At 40.8% G+C, this 23,690-nt stretch overlaps 1 protein-coding gene across 10 annotated transcripts in view; it reads right to left on the minus strand.

The window, feature by feature from the left end:
* CADPS2 (calcium dependent secretion activator 2) overlaps nucleotides 1-23,690 on the minus strand; it is a 547,338-nt gene that overhangs the window by 264,503 nt on the left and 259,145 nt on the right. The gene's annotated exons all lie outside the window — the stretch shown is intronic.

Consider the following 23,690-nt stretch of genomic DNA (forward strand, 5'->3'; position numbering starts at 1 on the left):
ATGCGTGTTGTTTAGGTGTGTATGTGCAATAGTATAGTTGGGTGTTTTTGCGTCAGCGGCTTACCACTGGCGGAGGTCATGACACAGGAAAACAGGAGGCTGGGCAGTGATAGGGGTGTGTGGGCATAAGGGGGACTAAAGAGGAGGGTGGGGGACACTGTGCAGCTTCTGACAGTGGGTGAGGGTCCAGCGTGGCAGCACAGGAGTACAGGACAGTGGCCCCGAGTCAGTGTCTCCTCCTACTGGGTGGGACTTAGGGTGCATGAGAGCAGGAGGCTAGGCTATGAGGCGTGATAGGGGTATGTGGGCAACACCGCGTCAGAGACTCCCCTGTGGTGGAAGTTAAGGTTCAGGAGATCAGGAAGCTGGGTAATGATAGGGGTGAGTGGGCATACGGGGGACTAAAGAGGAGGGTGGGGGACACTGTGCAGCTTCTGCCAGTGGGTGAGGGTACAGCGTGGCAGCACAGGAGTACAGGACGGTGGAGTAAAATATAAGCAAGGAATAATCAGGCGCTTCTAGACGGTAGCTGTGTTTCTAATATAGGAGCTGCTAAATGGTGTGGGGGTAGTCAGTCCCCACTAGAGAAAAAGACAAAAGGGTTAACGCACAAAGCATGTGAGCAGCGCTAGAGCATAAATTACTAATTACCAATGTTTTAAAGCAATATAATATATATATTTAATTTAAAAAAAGGTATTATTTTCACTAAACATGACCACAAATGTATACATATACAATAAATATGAAAAACAATAATAAATGAGGATTGATATTAAAATAAACAGATATAGTTCCGTGCCACAGGATTAGAAGGATAGTGGTATAGTGGATTGCCCAAAACAACTTAGGTAAGTGCACATTACCAATACTTGTATACCGAAGGATGGTATTGATTGATTCCCTTTTCCCCTACACTGGATATCCTCACAATGGTTACGGAGCTGTGGGCTACCGCTGGAGGTGATGGATCGGCTTCTGCTCACAATGGTATATATCTACTCGTTAAGGTGGCTTGATGTTTTGTATGTCACCCGAGCAATTCATGGAGCGGTGTCCGCCAAATTTAAACCAATGTTGGGTAAAGTTGTAGGCTTCCGCACACAGGGGTGCGTCACCGATGGAGTCCTGTGAGCGGTACGTTTCCAACAATCGGAATAGTACAAGGAATGTTCCTAGTATACTGTAGCATATGTGATCAAAGATTTTGCCAGATGAAACAGAATCTTCAAACAAATTAGCAAAGAGTTTTAGGAGCAGTCACATACAGCAGGGGTTCACCAAGCTCCAGAGATTTTGTGTATAGAACACATATAGTTACTGCCGATTGCAATATTTGCCCCTGATGAAGTCATGATTTGACGAAATGCGTTGGACCTTCGATCTGTGATCAAGAACTCCTGAATTGAGCAATTATTATTAATGTTCACCATTTGTGTATCTGTGATACCCTATTAAGGGCTTGTTTTATTTCTGTACATTATGTATATGTGTACATTTTATATTTTATATTAAATACATAATTTTCAAAGCTGCATTTATTATTATTATTTATACTAGCGCACTGTGATCCCCCCCTTTTTTCCATATATATATATATGGGCGCCCCATCATTGCCGCCCGCGGGTCTCTGTTCCAAAACTGTGCTGTGTATATTGATACGTTGTTACAACCTTGTATTGTCAACTATGAACATCATCTCATTGATACTACTGCTTTTTTGAACAAATTGGCTAACATTGAGAATCTACCCGCTAACTGTCTACTTTGTAGTGTCGACATCAGTAGTTTATACACCGTAATACCTAATGATGAGGGGATCTGTGCTGTACGTGAGTTGATTACCACGCATCAGGCTTATGTGGGCCCTGATTCTGACCTTGTCTGTGATCTTTTGCACATGATCCTCACTTCCAATTACTTCCTCTTTGATAGGAAGTTTTTTCTACAGGTGTCGTGGTGTGCGATGGGGTCCAATGTGGCCCCATCGTATGCCAACACCTACATGATGCGGGTAGAGCAGGACATATTTTTTCTTAACCCTCTTGCTGCTGGGAGGGTAAAATTTTTTGTTCGATATATCGATGATGTGTTCTTGCTCTGGGCGGCATCACGTCTCGAGTTCGAACACTTCATCGATAGTCACAATAAATCTGATAGCCCTATCAAGCTAACTTATAACATTGATGAGCAAACTGTCAATTATTTGGATGTGGCGGTGACATTACAGGATGGACGGTTCCACACTACTCTTTTCCAAAAGAGTACTGATAGGAACACTATTCTGCACTCAGCCAGTTTTCACCCTAGACCACTAAAAGAAGGTCTTCCTTTTTCGCAGTTCCTGCGGGCTCGCAGGATCTGCAGTTCTGATGAACAGGCTAATACACAAATTGATGCCATGCTTACCAGGTTCTCTGACAGGGGCTATGATTTAGAGTCATTAAATTCTGCCAAACATCGGGTTATGTTGATTCCACGTCAACAACTTTTATCCAACATCAAGAGACCCAATGCAGAAGCCCCCCGCCTGCCTTGGGTGAACCATTATAACACCGCTAGCCTATCCCTCCTCCTAACCTCTTTTGATCCTCCTATCCTGCCTCCGTTCCCCTCCGTTCCTACTTATCCTATTGTATTTCGTTCGTCCACCCACCTATTTTTAGTATGTTAACTCTTATGAGCAGGGCCCTCCTTCCTCACGTACTCACCCTACCTCATTACCTCACCTGTGCTCCTGTCCTGTTCTTCCCTTCCTCTACTTCATCTTCGGTCTCCTTGACTATTTTGACACCTACTTCTGAACTGATGCTGATTTTAGTTCTACCAGCTATACCCCTATTTATACTGTATCTTTCTACACACCCTGTACGTTACCTTGTAATTTTTTTTTTTTTTGTTTGCTATGTACGGCGCTGCGGACACTTTGTGGCGCCTTATAAATAAACGTACTACTACTACTACTACCGCTAGTGTTGGCATTAATAAAATTTGTAAAAAGTTGTGGCCCATTGTCCAGTCTGACCCTGACCTTGGGATTAATTCCACCCGCATTATGCCTTGTTACACTAGGGGCCGCAATATCCGTGATTGGGTCATGAAGGCTGACATAGCCCGTCCCTCTCTTGCGGCTACGGCGGCTCCTACATTAGGCAATCGTAAAGGTTGCTACAGGTGTCTGAACTGTACAACCTGCCGTTCACTGGTGGTGGGTGACAGTTTTTGTCACCCATACAGTGGCAAGCGTTACAGTATCAGGCACCGTGTGTCATGTCAGACTCCTTACATTGTCTATATGATTACCTGTCCGTGCGGACTTAGTTACATAGGTAAGACTGATTGTACACTACGTGTCCGCATGGCTGCTCACAGGCATGCTATACGCACGGCACTCTCCACCGGGCATAGTGATCAACCGGTCTCCAGACATTTTCTGGAGGCTGGACACAATTTGTCTGTACTTAAATACATTATTATTGATCACATACCGGCCGATATACGTGGAGGTGACCGGTCTTTAAAATTACTGCAATGCGAGTCAAGGTGGATATTTCGTTTAAACACCTTGTCTCCTTATGGTTTAAACGAATATCTTGGTCTTCATGCATTTTTATAAATGGTATTTGTTATATAAAGTTTTCTCAACTGTTTCATATTTGTTACATGTTTCTTTATATTATAGCTTTTATGCCGCTAGGATGTATTTAATGTTCTATTTATGCGACATTATGTCACCTATTGTTCAAGCATATTTATATTTCTTATATGCATAGCTGTTCGGATGTCAATTGCCGGAATCCTTGTTTTTAATTACACGGCGTGCGGTTTCCATGGCCACCGTTCAGGTGTGTGAGTGATGTCAGTTGCTGGTGTCCTCCTCCCTACGGTGGGCCGGGTTACCTGTATCACGTGTCTTATGGTGGGGATATAAGGTATGCTTGTTTGATGTGTTTTCATTGCCTGAAGACGATGTGGTAAATAAAACATCGAAACGTTGCAGAAAGCAGAGCCTACTTTGACTGATTTATTTGCTGGTGTGCCGCCTACAAGATTATATATATATATATATATATATATATATATATACAAAAGTTACAAGGGGTTACCAGGCGCAAAGTCCTCTGAGGTTTGTAAAAGTACAAAGACCAATTAGGATAATCAAATCCAAGATGTGTGCAGCTCAGTTTCTCCACAGACCCTCACCAGTAAATTTGCAAGAGAGAAAGGAGAAAAAGCGCACCAGTGAGTATTTTTAAAGTAACACTTTACTGAAAAAAATATATATATATATGAGCATATATATTTTTCAGTAAAGTGTTACTTTTAAAATACTCACTGGTGCGCTTTTTCTCCTTTCTCTCTTGCATACATATATATATATACACATATATAATAGATAGATAGAATTACGGCACTCCTCTGACCTCCCCAACTGCTCCAGTTCCTTCTGTCAGATGCATATTCTGTTACATATTCACGTGATCCAGTGAGGCACAGAACACAAAATCAGGTATGCAGCCCAACCTGTACTGGCCGAGGAGACTGCATGCATCTCCACACAGTCTCCGTGCAAATATTTGGATTGGTGAAAATATGTATTCATTATTGTAAGACTAGCAGAATGTCTATATTGGCTTCTTATTTGATTAATAAAGCAGTAAATGGAGGCAGATCGGTTGTACTTTAGCATACATACTATATTGAACATACTTTGGGCAGTATTCAATGATTTCTGCTCGCTGAGACAGCAAGCAGTTCTGCCTGCTCGCTGTTGTAGCTCGCAGGTTTAGTATTCAACTGACCCCCCGCACATGCCGTTTCCTCCTCGCTAGGTTTTTGTAGCGAGGGGGAAACTGTATGCGGCCGCTAAAATAGCAAGGCTCGCTGCTAAATGAAGCAGGCATCCTGCATTATCCGCGAGACAGTTTGATTTGCCCCTGGCTGGCCGAATTAAATACACCCCTATATTGAACAACTCACATAAAAACATTCATGTGTTTAGCATCTGAAGCACCTGATGCACACATGTGTGACTAATACACATGTAAGGCAGCAATATTGCATCTGTCTTTTTGGATTTATATCTTTTTTTTTTTCTTTTACATATTTTTAGGTACTTGTTTTCTAGCACGGCACCCGTCGCGGGTGATCGCATACCTTAACTTAAGGTATGCGATGGACGCGACTGACGCGATTTCAGGGCTATTTTTAGCCTTTTCCCCGCCAATTAAAAAATCGCGTCCATCGCATGCCTTAAGTTAAGGCATGCGATGCGACCGATGCGATGGATGCGATTTTACATAGGGAACAATGTTAAATGGGCCAATGGACCAGATTTTTCATTGTATACTCACCCTTATGGTTATTTTAAATGTGAAATTCTGCCCCTCCCCCCATTGTTAATGCCACCCCACGATTAACGCCAACCCGAAGCGTGGCGAGCGCAGCGAGTCCGCGAGGGGCGGCGGTACGCGTCCTCCGACCTTTTCATACCCCCACTATCCACGTCGGCGTGAAGCAATGCGCGTGCACGCTTCGGGCTCGGTGGCTCGCTGCGCTTGCCACACTAGATAAAATCAACTCCACGCCGACGTGGATAGTGGGGGTGTGAAAAGGTCGGAGGACGCGTAACGCTGCGCTCGCCACACTTCGGGTTGGTGTTCATCGTGGGGTGGCGTTAACAATGGGGGGGGGGGGGGGGGCATTTGCCCCATCAGGGTGGGTATACAATGAAAATTGGGGTCTGGGGGGCATTTACCATTGGGCCCAATATAAAATCGGGTCTGAGGGACCATTTTACATTGGTTCCAATTTAAAAATCGCATCGCATGCGATTTGGTTTCATGCGATTCGATCAACGCGATTTTTTTTGGACCCGATGGATACAATTAAAATCGCAGGTGCCGTGCTAGGAAACAAGTACCTATTTTTATTATACAAAGATTAAAATTTCACAATACAATAATACACTCTTACTTTTTACAAGTTGTTCTGGCAGAAAAACAAAACAACTAAGAGAAACATCAAAGAAAAAGGTGGGCCGTTCTGAGAAGCTCCCCCTTGGTTCTCCGATCCTTTCCATTATTTAATGGGGAGTATATACAGGGCATGGCGAGACCTCTATTATTTAAGTGCTATACCACTTGAACCCCTTGCTAAGGTTGCTTTCTATGCTCTGATTTTGCATTACTCGGGTGTCTGTCTGGTCTCCTCTTCGAGTATCGCGTGGGAGCCATTCTATTGTGGCAAAACATATGTCAAGCTTTTCCTGTATTTGGGGGGATAGGGTCTTAATAAATCTACTCCAAGTATCAAGAAAATTGGTTTAATTGACTTTATGTATTACTATAATTACGTTTACACCACCTACAGTATACTGCCAACCTTCAAGTTCCGTGGCCATGTCATTATTACATATTATTAATTCCATTCATTTATGATCCGTCCAAATGGGTACCACAATCAATCAGACATGTTGTAACAAACAAACAAATAATATTTACATTAACATGCCATTAATAAATTAATCCTGGCTTTGGGCTCTTTAAAAGGCTATAGATGTTGACATGGACTTTGCAGAGCATACAAGAGTCTTTTCCAAAGGGGACCTGCATCAAACATTCCAGGTGGAAAAGTTGCCCAAAACAACTAACCGGTTTCTAGCAGTATTTTAAAATTATATTTAAAAGCCAATTGGTTGCCAAGGACAACTTAATCTCACTCAAAAGTTACTCTCCGGACGTTACCTTGTCCATCATGTGGGCAAAAGGAATGAAGAGGTGGGATCGGGAATAAGACAAAGATGCTGGTAAAGTGTCCTCTAAATAAATATGTACAATCCACTTATACATGCCCACTACTTTCTAGAAGTCTGCTCACATAGGGCCCGATTCAGACCTGATCACTGGACTGCAATTTTTGGAGACAAGCCATCAGGTAAACGCCAATGGCTGAACGCCACCAAATGCACTCTCCCGCCCTTGTGCACGGCTGTAAATGGTTTTCCTCTCTGTTTGCAGCGCCAAGTAAGCCAGGACTTTCCGGCGCTGAGATGGCCGTGTAGAGAAGGAGGCCGCTGATGACATCTATGGTCCTCCCTCTCAACAGACATTGATATATATATATTTTATAATATTGAGCATTGCACAGATAATTCGGTACTTGTTTAGTTTCACGGCGGCAGTACGGCCGCCGTGAACTTCCGGCTGCTGCGCTCACTAAACTATCAAAAATAAGGTAAATGAACTCTATGCCAATGAAGATAGTTCATACCCCTACTATCCACGTTGGCATAGAGTTAATTTTAGATAGCGTGGCGAGCGCAGCGAGCCACCGAGCCCGCAGCGTGGGCGAGCGAAGCGAGCCCCGCAAGGGGACTCAGACGCACGGCCGCTGCCGCCGTGAAACTAAACAAGTACCAAATTATCTGTGCAATGCTCAATATTATATCAGTGTACTATGGTTAATATATCAGTCTGTGTCCTCTCATTAAACCAATTACAACAATATGGTCTCGCTCTTATTTACCAATCACACCCAATCTCTTCCTTTTGCCCTTGCACCAATAACATGGAACAGATCTAGGGTGTGCAGGAGAAGATGTGCAGTTAGTGTATTAAATAGGACATAGTCAAATTTAGGCACATTGGGGTTTATTCTGGTTCACTCGCAAAGGCACAATCACTCTCTAATGGACAAAACCATATGCACTGCAGGTGGGGCGGATGTAACATGTGCAGTGTGTTAGATTTGGGTGTTTTATTGTTTCTGTACAGAGTAAATACTGGATGCTTTATTTTTACATTGCAATATAGATATCAGTTTGAAGTACAAACCCCACCCAAATGTAATGCTCTCTGCACATGTTACGTCAGCCCCACCTGCAGTGCACATGGTTTTGTCCATTCAAGAGTGATTGTGTCTTTGCGAGTGAACCAGAATAACCCCCATTATGCAAACGCATCACTGCATAGTGTCTTACAAGAGAAAGGATGTCTAAAAGCTCTTAACTTGGATTCCTGGTCTATAGACAGTCAGAATAAATGTGCCAAGCCCTAAATGGATAGTGGTATTGTTTATGGACCTATCCAGTCAAAATAGGCAACGCCACTTTAATCTATGGTGACACCTGGTCAACCTTATAGTGTTTTTCAGATTCAGGTAGATTTATGAAGCTCGGTGAAGTGATAAAGTGTCTGGTCTTTATCACTGGCCAATCAGCTCCTACCTGTCATTTTTCAAACCAAGCCTGTAACTTCACAGTTAGGAGCTAATTGGCCGGTGAAATCTGTCCCTCTGTTCTGTGGATCTCAAACAGTTTCCCAGCAGGTTAAATGGTGAGTAAATTATTCAGTGATGCATTTTAAAAGATCCACAGTGTAGATAATTATTTCACTACTGATCCCTTGAGGAGACATAGAAAAAAAAAACCACTGTGTTGTGTGGATTGAGAGGACCAAGTTTGAGAACCTATGCTTTAACATTATATACCTAGTACATTGTGTGTGCAGAACATGTCTAATAACTGCGGCTTTATGAAACAAAGCTAAAACATTTACAAACACGACAATAAATCATACACTCTTTGTAAGACCATTTTTCTTGGCAAATATTTTAATATTTAAATTCAAAGATTCCCAAACACAGTCTTCAATCCATCCAATTGGCCTATGTTTTAGGTATGTTAATATTTGTTCACAAGTGACTTAATTAGTATCTCAAACAATTAAATGTAAGCATCTAATAATGTAATGTTACACTATGAGGGGTGAAAATGTATATGGGCATAGTGCCACATATTTTGTATTTCAAACTTAAATAGTTTGACTTTATTCATTTTATAATACGACAGACAAACATGCAGAGGAAGGGTGTTCTTAAATAACATGTAACAGGCAGTAAGAGGATTACTTATTGCTCTCTGCTGAGCTGCGTTGCAGACTAGTCACATTACCATTTTATATGGAGTTTCCTGCAGCAAATTCCACTTAATGTATTCACCAAGCAAAAAAGGCAATATCCTGGCCCGACCAATTTTATCTAGCACCCTGCAGTGAAATAAACTTTCATAAATCTATTATGAATACCAAAATAGGTTAGAAATAAAACTACTTGAGCAAGAAAAAAAACATATGCCATAGGTCTGTAAGAGCAATTCATTAGTAGGATGGTTATAGGTTGGAGAAAATAAAGTATAGTGTAGGTAGAATCCTGCACTGTTATAAAACTTAAAGAAATACTTGCTTTGGTGCCATCCTGTGACTAGGGGCCTTATTTTGGTTCATTCTTTCTGACAAAATCCTTCTTAGATGCGCAAAACCATGTGCACTGCAGGTGGGGCAGGTGTTACTTGTGCAGAGAGAATTAGATTTGGGTGGGGTTTTACTTCAAAGTGAGATCTATATTGCAGTGTAAAAATAAAGCAGTCAGTATTTTCCCTGCACAGAAACAAAATTACTCACCCAAATCTAATTCTCTCGCACATGTTATATCTGCCCCCCCTGCAGTGCACATGGTTTTGTCCATCTAAGAAGGATTTTGTCAGAAAGAATGAACCAAAATAAGGCCCAAGGTCACAGAAAATAGAGGTAAATGAGGTGGCACCCTGAAGTCTTCACAGCTCGTGAAAACATCACCAGCTATGAAGTTTTCCAAGTGTCATCTAATTTACACACGCACACACACACACACATATAACTGTTCAGAGAATAGATGTCACTCCAGGTCTTGTGTAAAAAATGTATTTACTGTTGGTCAATGCCATTTCGGGATACGCCATTCATCAGGATACTGGAGTGTCCTGATGATGGGCGTAGCCCAAAACGACACAAAAAAACCCGTAAATATATATATATATTTTTTTACAAAAGACCCAGAGTGACGTCTATTTTCTGAACAGTTGTATCCATTGGGGATTTGTACCCCCTAGACGAGGACCTGGGCAAGCCACCATTGCTGTTCCTGTCAGCCCAGAAGTGCCGGGCTTTCTAAATCCAATATATATATATATATATATATATATATATATATATATATATATATATATATATATATATATAGAATATATATATATATATATATATATATATATATATATATATATAAAAATATATATATAAAAATATAAATATATATATATATATATATATATATACACATATTCTTTGGGGTTAGTGCTGCGCTCAATCTTATGTGCTGGTGTTGATTAAATAGATAAATAAATAAATGATGAATGTAACACAGTGTTTTGATCTAAACACAAATTTACTTGGTAATTAGTCCATTGATACAATGATGCACACAATGTAGGAAATCTGTCACGCTGCGTGCACTGGCCTTGGCCTCTGTACACGCTCTGTGTGTGGGATCTCCCTGTGTGTGTGCTTGCACGTTTCAATATGTCCAATCCTGGCTGCCCAAATTGCAGCGTTTATAAAAAAGTCTCAGTTTATGCCTATAATCTGTGTACGGCGTCCCGTTACACAGGTGTTATAGAGATACAAGTAAGTCTTCGGGTACCCCTTTAATTATAATCCGTTTTCTGCGGATTTTCGGAGGAGGGGGGGACTGGTGCAGCTTAGGGTGCCGGTTCACTGCTGCTACTGGGGTTCGCAGAGGTGCCGCGTGAGTGATAGTGCACTCAATGCGTCACACGCCGCTGACACCCGTTCGCTGCAGGGACTTGGGGTTGCGGGGATCAGTGTGTCGGGTGGTAACGCCGCCGTCAACACTGCCTCGTCTAGCCGCCCGGGATACCTCCTGCCTCTCTGGACCCTCTCTCGCTCCTACTCACCCTCTCCACGCTGATGGTGTCGCGTCGGCGTTCTGCCGGTTCCGGATCGTACGTCTGGTGATATTCTCAGCCCGTTTCCTTGCTTGCTTGCTTGGATTAGTGTGATGTCTCCAACGCGTTTCAGCTTTCCGCCTTCTTCAAGGAGATGTGTGTTGCTATAGCCCGGGTCTGTTTAAATCCCCTGTATGGTTTCTTTTGCTGTCTGCTGATTGGTCTACATGGGTGTCAGTCATCATTGATCATCTGTTTTCCCTTCAGCTTAATTGGTATCAATCTCAGTTAATTGGAAATGCGGTCCAATCTTTTTGTCAGTGGTGTTCATTCTGACATATTCTCTATTGTATAATCGGTTCTTAGTACTCGATTTTTTCTATTCTTTTCTTTGGGGGTGAGGTTATGATGTTTTCCTCTAATTAAAGTAATTGCTGTTGTGCGTTGCAATTTTGTTATAAATGGTACTTGTTCTTTTTATATATATAAAAGTATTCAGCATCTCATTGTTTTAATAGGGTCTTGTATCGCTGGTTTATGTACCTATGCTTGCCCTATAAATGATATTATCCTGTATCCTTGATCTTGATTGTCATTTTATTTTTTATTTTTTATTTTTTGCCAATGATTGATTTGACCTCATTATCTAGGTTCAGTCCTCTGGGTGAGAATGTTTTTAATTTATACATCCATTTTAGCTCAGTTCTATTGATTTTATGTATAAAATCTCCTCCCCTCCAGTTGGCATGCACTAGTTCTATTCCCATGAATTCTAACGTCCGGGGGTCATTGTCATGGTGAAGTTTAAAATGTCTTGAGAGGTTATGTTCCTCGTGCCCTTTCTTTATATTCCTTATGTGTTCACATATTCTTTCTTTTAAGTGGCGTGTCGTTCTGCCTATGTATTGCTTGTTACACCCACATTTTAGCATATAGATCACCCCCTTACTGTTGCAAATGATTCTTTGTTGTATTTTAAATGTCTCCCCATTGCTTGTGGATTGGAAATGGTTAATGGGTTTTGTGCTCCTTTGATTCTGATTCTTGCAACCCTGGCATTGCCCACAGAAGAAGAAACCTTTGCTTGATGTGCCTGAATCTATTGTTGATTGTGTGGTGGATTTTGGGGGAATATGGTTTTTAGTTAACTTTTGTTTGAGGTCTGGTGCTTTTTTGAAAACCATTTTGGGTCTTAGTGGAAGATGATCAGCCAGGGTATCGTCCTCCAGTAATAATGGCCAGTGCTTAGTTAGAATTTTCCTTAATTGATTTGACTGCTCAGAGTATTGTGTAATAAATAATACTTCATTTTGGTTTTCATTTATCTTTATCTCTTTGTTTTTGTTTCTGTATTGCAATAGCTCCTCTCTATTTGTTAATTTCATTTTCTCAAATGCTTCATTAACTTTGTGATCTTTGTATTTTTTTTCCCTGAATTGGTCCCTTAATTCATTACCTTGTTCGATATAGTCTGTTATTTTTGTGCAGTTTCTTCTAACTCGCATGAACTGACTGGTGGGAATTGACTCTAACCAACTGGGGTGATGCCAGCTTGTCGATAGTATATAGCTGTTTACGTCAACAGTTTTTTTGTATATTTTTGTATGTATTGTTGTGTCCTCTGTGTATATGTTCAAATCAAGGAAGTTGACTTCTTTTTTACTGTAATGAGTTGTGAAAACCAGATTGTTTTTATTGTTGTTTATGTGTGATATGAATTTTTGTAAGGAGTCCTCATTCCCTCTCCAGATGAACAGCACATCGTCTATGTATCTTTGCCAGAGCACGAGATTCGCCTCCAGCCACCACCCCCCTCCCCATATGTGGCTGGCCTCCCACCAGCTCATGAAGAGGTTGGCGTAGCTGGGGGCGAATCTCGTGCCCATAGCAGTCCCGGTGATTTGTAAGAAGTAGTTGTTATCAAACCACACATAATTATGTGTTAGTATGAAGTTTATACTGTCCAAGATGAATTTAATTTGTTCTGGTTTTAGTTCTTGGTCTTGTGCGAGGTGGTAATTGATACTTTCTAAACCTTGGTCATGTTTTATTACTGAATAGAGAGATGTCACGTCAGCTGTCACCAACCAGAGATCTGTGTCCCACTGTGTGTTTTTGAGTATGTCCAGTATGTGAGTAGTGTCTCTTATGTATGATTTTTGTTGATGTACATATGGCTGTAGGAGTGTGTCTATATATTGCGAGAGATTCGCTGTTAAAGAATTTATTCCGGAAATGATGGGCCTACCGGGAGGTTTGAGTGGGTCTTTGTGTATCTTTGGAAGATAATAAAATACTGGTATGACTGGATTGGTTGTCTGTATGTATTGTAGTTCTTTTTGGTTTAGTATTCCTTTTGTGTGACCTTCTTGTAGATGTTTGTCTAGTTCTATTTTGAATTTTGCAGTAGGGTCTTGTGTTAGTTGGGAGTAGGTTTTTGCATCTCCTAAAATCTTATGTGATTCCTCTAGATAGTCTGTTTTATTCAAAACGACAATCCCCCCCCCCTTGTCCGCAGGTTTTATTATGATGGAATTATTCTTTTGAAGGTCCTGTAGTGCTATTATTTCTTTTTTAGTCAGGTTTTGATTCTGTTTTTTTATTTGCAATGTTTCTAATTCTTTTTCGACCATTTTAGTGAAGCTCTCTACCTGTGCGCCTTTCATGTAGCTGGGAAAAAAGGTGGAGTGGGGCTTCAAAGAGGTGTGTCTATACTGATCTGTATTTTCTGTGTTTCTTAATGGAGCTGGTATTGAATTAGCGAAAAACTTTTTGAGTGTGAGTTTTCTTGTAAAATTGTGTAGATCTAGATAGGTTTGAAATTTATCCATTTGATTGTTTGGGGCAAATTTTAGTCCTTTATTGAGTAATTTTGTATGTTCTTCTGTTAGTGTGTGGCTGCTTAGATTAAACACTCCATTCCCTACTTCCCTTTCCGGTGTCTTACTCTCTTTCTTGTTCCCCCTTCCTCTCCCTCCTCTCCTAGTTTTTTTGTTCTGTTTGTGGGGTTCTTTTGTTTGATCATTTTCTTTATTTTTGGGATTGCTCCTTGTTTTGCAAGTCTTGTCCCTAAAAAAAGTGGTGCTAGGTCGACACATGTCGTGGTGTTGACTGTGGCTTTAGGTGAGAGTTCTTTTTCTATTGATTTTTGGGTGACGCTCTGGTTTGTGTTGGTTTCTAACTCTGGTCTTTTTATTGGGGTGGCTTGGTGTATTGTGAATTCAGTCTCAAGTACTGAGAATCTATTGTTATGTTCTTCTGTTCTGCTAGATTCCCACCCCTGTTCTAGTGAGAGTCTAGCCAAGTTGTTAAAGTGTGTATCTTCCCCTGGTGTGCCTTCTTCTTCATATACTGAAAATGATTGCTCTGAGGATGATGAATTGATTGTCTCTTCTAGTGTGGTGTTTAATTCAATTGGGGTTTTGTTTTTTGCTTCTTTTTCCCTCCCTTTTGTGTGCAGTGATGTCATGTACTGCTGGTAGGTTAGTTTTAGTCTCTTATAGACCGGACTGTTTCTTATAGGGGTTTCTTTTAGAGTGTTTGTCTTGTTAGTTTTTTTGTTTTTATTTTTATTTATGTCTTTGTTCTTATACTTGTTCGTCTCTCTCGGTGGTATGTTGAATCTGTCCCTGAGGAATTTTTTCTTTTTGGTCTCTATTAATTGAGTTTCAATTCGTGTCAGTCGGTCAGAGGTCAGAGTAGCTAAGGTGATAAATTCTGGTTTTTCTTTAAAGGGCTCTAAATGGTTGTCCAGTTGGTCTATTTCTTTTTCTAGGTGACCCAATTTCTCTGTATTGTCGTCAATTAGTATGTCGATTAACTGCATTGAACATTCCCTTAAAGCCCCCTCCCATTTTTTCATAAAGTCTGTGTCTTCTTGATTATGTGATGGGTCTTTTTTGATTCTGAGGCCTTTAGGTATAGTGTTACTATTTTTGTATAGCTTTAATGTCTCTGTGTCCCACCATAATTTGGTTTCTTTATTAATTAATTTCTCTAACCTCAAAAAAGTGGCAGCCTGCGCTCTCAATCTGCAGCCAAGGATACACACATGGGTACCAATACAAATTATCAAACACTCAACACATAGTGGGGTCGCACTATGTGTTGAGAGCTTAGTATATTAGCCATATACTCAGTTTGTATTTTTCGGCCCGATCACTGCTGATTCCAGTCGTGTCCGTTTGTACAAGGGATTGGCTATAATCGGGATGTAAGTAAATTTCCCCCATTATCCATGAGTGTGCTTAGTGCTTTTCCCTGTAATGTAGTTCGATTATTATGCAGGTGTCTATCCCTACATTTATTTATTCGTGTGAAGGTATTTGCATTGGAGGAGGGAGGGGGTTCAAAGGAACCAGGTTTAGTGAACCATGTATACAATTCTTTTGTTTCTATACCTTTTTTTGTCTGAATAGAGCTCACAAAGCCATAGCCGGCGTCTAAAGTTATCAACGATACTGTATATTCAAAGTCGTTGTGTATGAAACAGAATAACAGATAAACCAAGGAATAGAAGAACTTTCTTCTGATTTAGTGTGTAAATTGACAAATTAAATAAATTTATGTTCTTCTGTGCTTTCTCTTTTAACCCTCCCCACGGCACAGGGGCAGCCTCCTGCTGTGATGTTTGTACCTCATATTTTGTAGCTGTATGTTCCTAAAAAAACTAGTGGTGGATGAGCCGCTGTGGTTATAGGTATCTTGTGCACATCTAAGCTGTGGGTGGGGTTATCTTCTATATCCCCTCTTGCTTGATTCCCAAGTGAGCCATGTATATAATTTCTGATTAGTATAGTCATTCACTACACTGAGGGCCTGATTCAGACCTGCTTGCTGCAAGTGTTTTGAGCCTAGCAAGCAGGTAGCCGCACCGCTGAGCAGATCCCCCCCCCCCCCACACCATTAATAATCGATAGCCATTGATAGTAAACTGGCCTGCAAATTCACAGCCTGGTGAGGGGGTCTGAATGACCCTCTTAGTTTCTTCCTTTTAAAAGTAATAAAATACTATTTGTATGTGTCTATTTGAGTTTGTAGCCTATCACACTAATCAGTCCCTTTGTCTTAAGTGTTAGTATTGTGCCTAGTTCAAATTTTGCTATATTCTCACGTACTTGTTCTAGCTCCGATCCACCTCCTTCACAATGAGAAGTATAAGGTCAAGTGAACATTTGTTCAACACCCCATGTTAAGAGTTGTAAAAGGTTTATACTTCAAAATGCTTTGGTTTAGGAATTGGTACAAAGAAGGACCACTGTAGCTTAGACCTAATGCAAGATACCAAATTTTGATTTAAGATAATAAGATTGAACCAGACTATCTATTACTTTATATTTTTCAACACATGGACAAACAAAATACTTTATATTATGCTAAAACCATTCTTATGTGAAACTTGGAAGGACTTTTAATTCTCATATTGTTGGTTTATACTTATGGATTTATAAATATGAGGAATACAATTATTTTGCAGAGAGATCACTTATTATTACCTTGATATAACTGATTGTCACTTTAAACATGTGAGTTGGGTAAACTGTACAAAAAGATACCTTTATACATTTATTATTCTTGCTATTTGAACTTGGTACATGAGCACACCTCCTCTCACCTCACCTTAGTCACCTTACCCTCCAGCCCCACCCCTATCACCTCAATCTCTCTTGTCACCAGGCATCTCTCTTCTTCCTCTTCTGTCATCTCACCCTCTTTCTATTCATCACATCAACTCTTTTTGAAACCCGTCACTTCGCTCTGGCTTCACCCCCCCTTTCACATCACCCCTTCAACTCATTGCTTTTGACCCCCATCACCTCACCGCCTCTACCTCACCCTTCCCTCTTGCCACCTGCCACATCACCCCCTCTCTCTCACTCCCTCCTGGTCTCTTTTCTCTCTCCCCTTCTCCTTTTTTCTCATTCTGTCTAGTGTCTAGCCAGTCTCTCTTCCCCTGCTGTCTCTACTCTCTACCTTCTCTCCTTGCCACCCCTCTCCCCTGCCCCCTCTTTCTTTCACTCTCTCGTTCCCCCTCCCTTCATCTCACCTCTTCTCTCTCTGCCCCTTAGTCTCTTTTTCCTTATTATCTTCCCCCTACTTTTTTCCCCAAGCTCCCCTTCTCTCTTCCCCCCCCCCCTCTGGTAGTCACTCCCCCCCTCCCCTCAGACACAAGCTTTGTTCTCTTTCCCTGACAGCCCTTCTCACCCTCTCTAGTGGGGCCTATAAGAGTACCTATTTTATGTAATTTTCTAGGCAATCTAACTTAATTTGACTATCGCTTAGAAAATTACCCTGAACTGCAATCACTGACCATACACACATTAAGTGCGTATGGTACAATCCACTGTCATTTAGAACTCTGTATTCTGAATATATATTCTGATGAGTTAAGACATATGCCTTATGCTGACAGTCACCCCTGGATTGCTGGTGCCCTTCGTGTGGATGTAACAAAATGTAGAGAAAAAAGTGGCAGTACGCAGAAGATGTTATGATATATCAGTCCACTGTATTAAGTCAATATCACGAGACCAGTGTTTCGGGGCTTAAGAAAGGGGCACGTTAAGACCCAAAACATTGGTCTCCTGATATGGACTCAATACACTAGACCAGTGGTTCCCAAACTGTGCGTCTAGGCTCCCAGGGGTGCCTTGCAGCACTTGCCGGGGTGCCTCAGGTTGGTGGTCCAGAATCAATTCAAGTTATTTATGAAATAGGCAAAACCAGTGCTTGTGGCTTCCAATTAAGAATGTGTGGGTAAACAGAAGTGAATAATGTTTCTCACCACATAAGTGGACCTAAGGAAAACATTTAAATCACAACTTTTTAAATAATTTTTCCTAAAATTAGTAACCAACTTTTGGCCTATGGGTGCCATGAAAAATATTCTGATACTTTAGGCTGCCGTGATTCAAAAAGTTTGGGAACCACTGCACTAGACTAATATAGCATAGACGCCGCTGTCTTTTCTACAGTATATATGGGGTTATGATGGAGACGCTCATTCCTTGTAAAGCAATGGATGGGGTGCAATGACAGACTAAATAGTATAAATCAAAGGAGAGGTATAATCCACTCCCAAGACAGACTGGGCCAGCACACCCTTGTAAGTAAATGCAAAAAAAAGCTATTTAATGAAGCATAGCACAATGATCCAAATACTGCAATTATGTGCAACGGTGTGGTACATGGTCCAAAAAGTAAATAAATAGCAACACTTGTCTCCCTTACCAGGGAAAGAACCAGCACGGTTTTGTAGATAGAAGAGATATATTTCAGATATATATCATGTTCACAAGCCTGTTGGCCGACCTAACAGCTGTTTCAACTGGCCGGATGCCAGTTTTCATCAGGGTTCACCCCCGACGTTTCGGACCACATGGCCCTTTGTCAAGACATCTAGCATGACATCCAAGCAGCAAGGTGAAAATTGGCAAAGTGAGCCATGCCTTGGATGCCTCCCTAAATGCTTGCTTCAATTAGTACAACAGGACTCACATGTGTTGTTATAGACTATGGTGGGCAGTATATACCAAACCAATACCCACATGGAACATGTGCTGGACTAAATCACCTAAATGACCTTTGATAAAGCTGCCAAGTGCAGAAAAACGCATCAGAGTGCTACCACCACCTACTATTGGATTGTAGTCTGAACCAGCCCATCAGGATCTTCATTCTCTTCCCTACACCATACTTTTGGGGTACTACAGATCTAACAACTACTGCTCCTGAGGCATCATTCCCTACTTGGAAATTAAGGACCTACCATCTAACTGACCTCCAATTTCCCTCCAGTGGATACCGGTGATTTTTGCCAGCTCTGGGCTGACCACTTGGACTCTATGGACATAAACACCAGCCTACCCAGCCAGGAGTGGTAATTATCACATTTGATACACTGTTTGGGTAACGATAGGAACGGACTCAATTGCTGAAATAATTGTTTATATTGTTTTTATACCATGGTTTATTAATAATTGTGATATTTATTTTACTCTTTATTAAATATGTAAAGATCATCCAATTTATTTTTCAATTATAATTTGTAAAATATACTCTAGAGCTGCATTATCTACCCCTCTCTCTTTTTAACCTTACACCATACCCCCAAACTGTCCCGCTTATTGTGGGAATGTCCTGGTGTTTTGGAGTGTTTTCGCTAGTGTTCGCTTTGTTAGTGGATTCATATTCTAGTTGGTTTCAGATTCAACACTGAATGGGGTATGTCACATCACCAGAAACAATCAGTATCCACTGTCCAATGAATTAGCAGAAAGTAAAGTAGCAGTACTCTCTATTAAACTCCTGTTAGGTAAAGATTATAGAGATGTATCTGATGTTCACCTACGATAAAACATCCCATCACTTAAGACCAATTATTCTCTGGGAAGACCATCCGCACCCAGTCAGTACTGTTCAGGGATCTTCCAAAAGGCTCAATAGCTATGTGGTACAATTTGATGATGTTTGAGCACAACAGGTGTCACCTCCTAGAGGTGTGTTAGCAGCATCACCACATCACCTGATGGTGTCACCATCATCATGGACAATGAGACACCTAAAGAAGTAGCTCAAAGATGTAGGACAGTCACTCTCCATTGCCAATCAGTGAACATATCTAGATCACAAACACAACTGTAGCACATTTCATTTTAAACCGGTCTAGAAGAATAACTAAGTCTAAGCCAAAATTCCCTGACTACAGTCGGTTACTCAACCTCTTATTTTTTTGTTTTCAGTTGCACAGTGTCCCCACATCCAACAGCAGCTGTCACACGGTCTTATACCCACAATGTGTTTATGATGGATGTACTGGAGATGTTTGTGGATGGTAAAAGTTGCATCCCTCTAATCACTTTTTTATACTGGAGGTGCTCATGTCATGTGTGCCGAATGGTGATGGCAATGCGTGGTCTCACTTGTACCATCGCAGGCTCAGATATTTAGTGCATGCACTAAATATCTAGTCACATCGCCAGAGCTAGATCACTTAGCACGGATCACTAAGCACATAATCGCCTCGTGTGTATGCGGCCTTAGACTTTTGTAGTCGTAAGAAACCTGTGGTGATTTGCAAACAGATGGTGATTTGCACATACAGATCACTTTACATTACTATTGAAAGATAAATGACATGCACACTCTGGATTAAGGTGTCCATACACTTATGAGAGGTATTGCATTCCTTCCTCATGCAATACCACGCCAACTGCCTGCCAGGGTGCCACTAGGTTCCTGCGTGGCAAGATCACATCTAATACATTGTATGGGGCCCTTTTGCATAGGGCTATGCATCGAAATTAGAATCAGAGGTTAAGAAGATACAATTTTACACTTTTCACCCAAATTATCGGCCTGACGTGCCGGGTTCAGGTGAAACGTGGCCAAATTGTGTAAGTGTATGGGCACCTTTAGGTTAAATTGACCAGGTTATGATTTGCATATAGTAATATATGTTAAGTTGTTCCACACATTCCTACAATGGCATTTTTGAGAGGTGGAACAGGGGAGGGAAGGAGCACGACACATGGGCCAAGGACAGAAAATCTGTGATCAAGTAATTGTAAATGGATTCTGACCTACATGAAGAAGCAGATTTTCCTAATCAGAGATTGAAACTAGGCTTTTTGTCACCCAAATATATAAGAAAAAGGGGATATTATTGGACAATATTGCTCCTGTTTACCCCAAATGCCTTAAGCATCTGTCACATAGCTCCTCCATTTCATCATTACTTGCTACACTGCAGTCCCTTACACACTGAACTCTTTACCACCACGCTATTACTAGAATAATGCAAAAAATATATTTATAAGTAATCATATTTATGCAATTCCATATAATGTAATCATCTTTGTATGAGATAACCCTGTTTGTGCCCCCAAGATGGCTTCCTCACCTGGTAACTTTTATGGGTGGAATATACAGTACAAACTGTAGCATTTATTACCCAAATAGGACTGCTCCAAATCTGGATTATGCTTATTGTGCTCTCTAAATTTTGTTTTTAATTATTTTTGTGTGAATTTCTACTTTGTAAATCCTTTGTGCAATGCATCCTGTTTTTGATGTCTGTAAAGCAACGGAGTCCTGCTGGAGAAAATAATTATAAAATTATCATCACCATAATAAAGAACATCTGGCCAATGCCTCCCCAGCCTCTGACCTCATCACGTCACGGAGGCTTACGAGGGCAGTTTAGAAAGGTTATGATAGGAACACATTAAATCCCCTCAAGTGATGAGCTCAAACTCCAATTTAGCTATAATTGTACCAAACGTAGTCTTAACAATAAAACCTTCGTTTTCAGAAAAGTACACAAATTTAATGTGACAAAAGACGAGCAGTATCTGTTCTTCAAATGACACATTCCTTCACTATGTGAACAGATGAAACATGGCTATATCTGGGGATATTGTATTGTCCATATTGGTTGTCAGAAAAGATTATGTATTACAATAAAAAGTAAATACTGCTGTCATATAAAGTTACATGGGCATTTCAAAGCTGTGACACAGAAGAGCCAGAGGAAGTAACAGGGACAAGTGAGAAGGAAGACACAGGGCAATGTCACATTAAACAACAAAGGTAATTCCTGATTTATTGCACAGAAAGGTAATGCCATGCCATTCACTTTCCTCTGCACATATAAGCTATAGCAATGAATGACATTATAAATCCTTTAAATACAGCAATAATAAATATTTCCCTACAAATATATCTCTGGTAGTTTATATATATATATATATATATATATATATATATATATATATATACATACATACACACACACATATATATATATATATATATATATATATATATATATATATACACATACAAATACAGGGACTCAACACTCTCCATAATGAACTAACTCACCTTAGTATATAATTAATCAAATAAATAATGGGGTTTTAGTTCATGAATTGATCAATGCATTTAAGCTTGCAGCTCATCGCCAAGGGAAGGCAGGCTCTTGAGAGACAATTGTTAGTGTAGGACTTGCAGTGAAATGGGGTCCCTTGGCGATGGGCTGCAAGCTTAAATGCATTGATCAATTCATGAACTAAAACCCCATTATTTATTTGATTAATTATATACTAAGGTGAGTTAGTTCATTATGGAGAGTGTTGAGTCCCTGTATTTGTATTTATTAGAGCATGTGGTCACAGGCCAGTTCACCCTAACCTGAAAATGGCGAGTGCTGCTTGCACCCCATTCGCAGGGATGGCGAGTGTTGTGGTACTCTGCATGTGTATATATGTGGGTTAATTTTTAATTAACCTTTGTTACAGTGATCATAGCTTTCTCTTTCACCCCAGATGAGCTAATTTATCTGTAACCTGTGACAAATGCCCCTTTAATTCTAAGTCAGGTGTTGTGTTAGTTGACTGAATCATCTTTAAAAGCCGTAAGGCACTTGGCAGATGAGCTTTAAACCAGGAAAAAACACATGTCCACTTTAGCTATGATGTGTCAGCAGTTGGCAGGCTCTTGAGAGACAATTGTTAGTGTTGGACTTGGACTTGCAGTGAAATGGGGTCCCTTGGCGATGGGCTGCAAGCTTAAATGCATTGATAGATTCATGAACTAAAACCCCATTATTTATTTGATTTATTATATACTAAGGTGAGTTAGTTCATTATGGAGAGTGTTGAGTCCCTGTATTTGTATTTATTAGAGCATGTGGTCACAGACCAGTTCACCCCAACCTGGGAATGGCGAGTTTTTTTTTTTTTTCTTAAGTAAATTAATAAAGATTAGCTGTAATCCCATACTGTGCCTTATTTTCAATCTATTTACATGTTTACGTGTTTTTTTTTCATTATTGATTAAAGCATCAATCTGAGTAATGCTGTGTACACACGGGGGAGATATATTGCTCAGCCATATATGGCTGAGCAATATATGGCTGAACAATATATTGCTCAGTTTCTACTTTACATCAGCGACCAGAGATGGTCGCTGATGAAAAAGAACCTGCCGGGGGGAGCCCGGCAGTGGTAATCAGCTGGTCGCAGGAGCATGTTCCTGCGACCAGCGATCACCACAGGGGCAAAAACGGGAGCGTGCACCCGGCGATATATATCGCCGGTGCACACTCCCATTGCGACCATATTTCCCGCGATTTTGCACAAAATCGCCCCTGTGTGTACGCACCTTTAGAACCAAGGCCAATACAAAGAAGTGTATGTCACACAAAACAAAAAAAATTATACATTTTGCAATGAAAAGGGGGAGAGTGAATTAATCAGCTAATAAAATATGTATATGTTAAGATATGTAATTAGTCTAGATAGAATTTTGCTTGTGATGCTTCCAGTCACTCTACACATGCACATTAGCATTTACTACCACCATATGCATGAAGATTTTAGCAAAGGATAGCTCTTTTGGTAAGAGCCGTCCTTTGCAATGATATGACTTCAAGGTTTAGTACCCAGAGTTCTATCTAAGCATGCGCCGGGGTGCTAAGTGGGAACCAGTTAGATGCCTCATAGCAGGGCAGCACAATAGAAACCAGAGGCGGAACTGCCATTGGTGCAGCAGGTGTAGTACACCGGGCCCCTGATGACTAAGGGCCAACTGCTGCCCATGTCACCCTCTTCCTGACTCCAGTTTTTTCCTGTCACCCTCTGCCTTATCCTGCCACCCACTGCCCTGTTGCATATTGTGAACTTGGTTTGGGGCTGGAGAGGGGCCCAAATTATATTTTTGCACCTGGACTCACCACCCGCAAGTTCAGCCACTGATAGAATCCCATAGACATCATATCAGGTACCCAGTTCCTCCTCAGAGAGCAAAATTTTAAAAGTTAAATGTGCTTCTTTGATCTCTGATGCGGAGATAGTAGCATTCATTAAATTGATTCATTTAGGCAAACTCATTTGCTTTACATAGT

The sequence above is a fragment of the Crinia signifera genome, chromosome 4 (assembly GCF_055691185.1).
Source record: "Crinia signifera chromosome 4, ASM5569118v1, whole genome shotgun sequence".
Taxonomy (NCBI): Eukaryota; Metazoa; Chordata; class Amphibia; order Anura; family Myobatrachidae; genus Crinia; species Crinia signifera.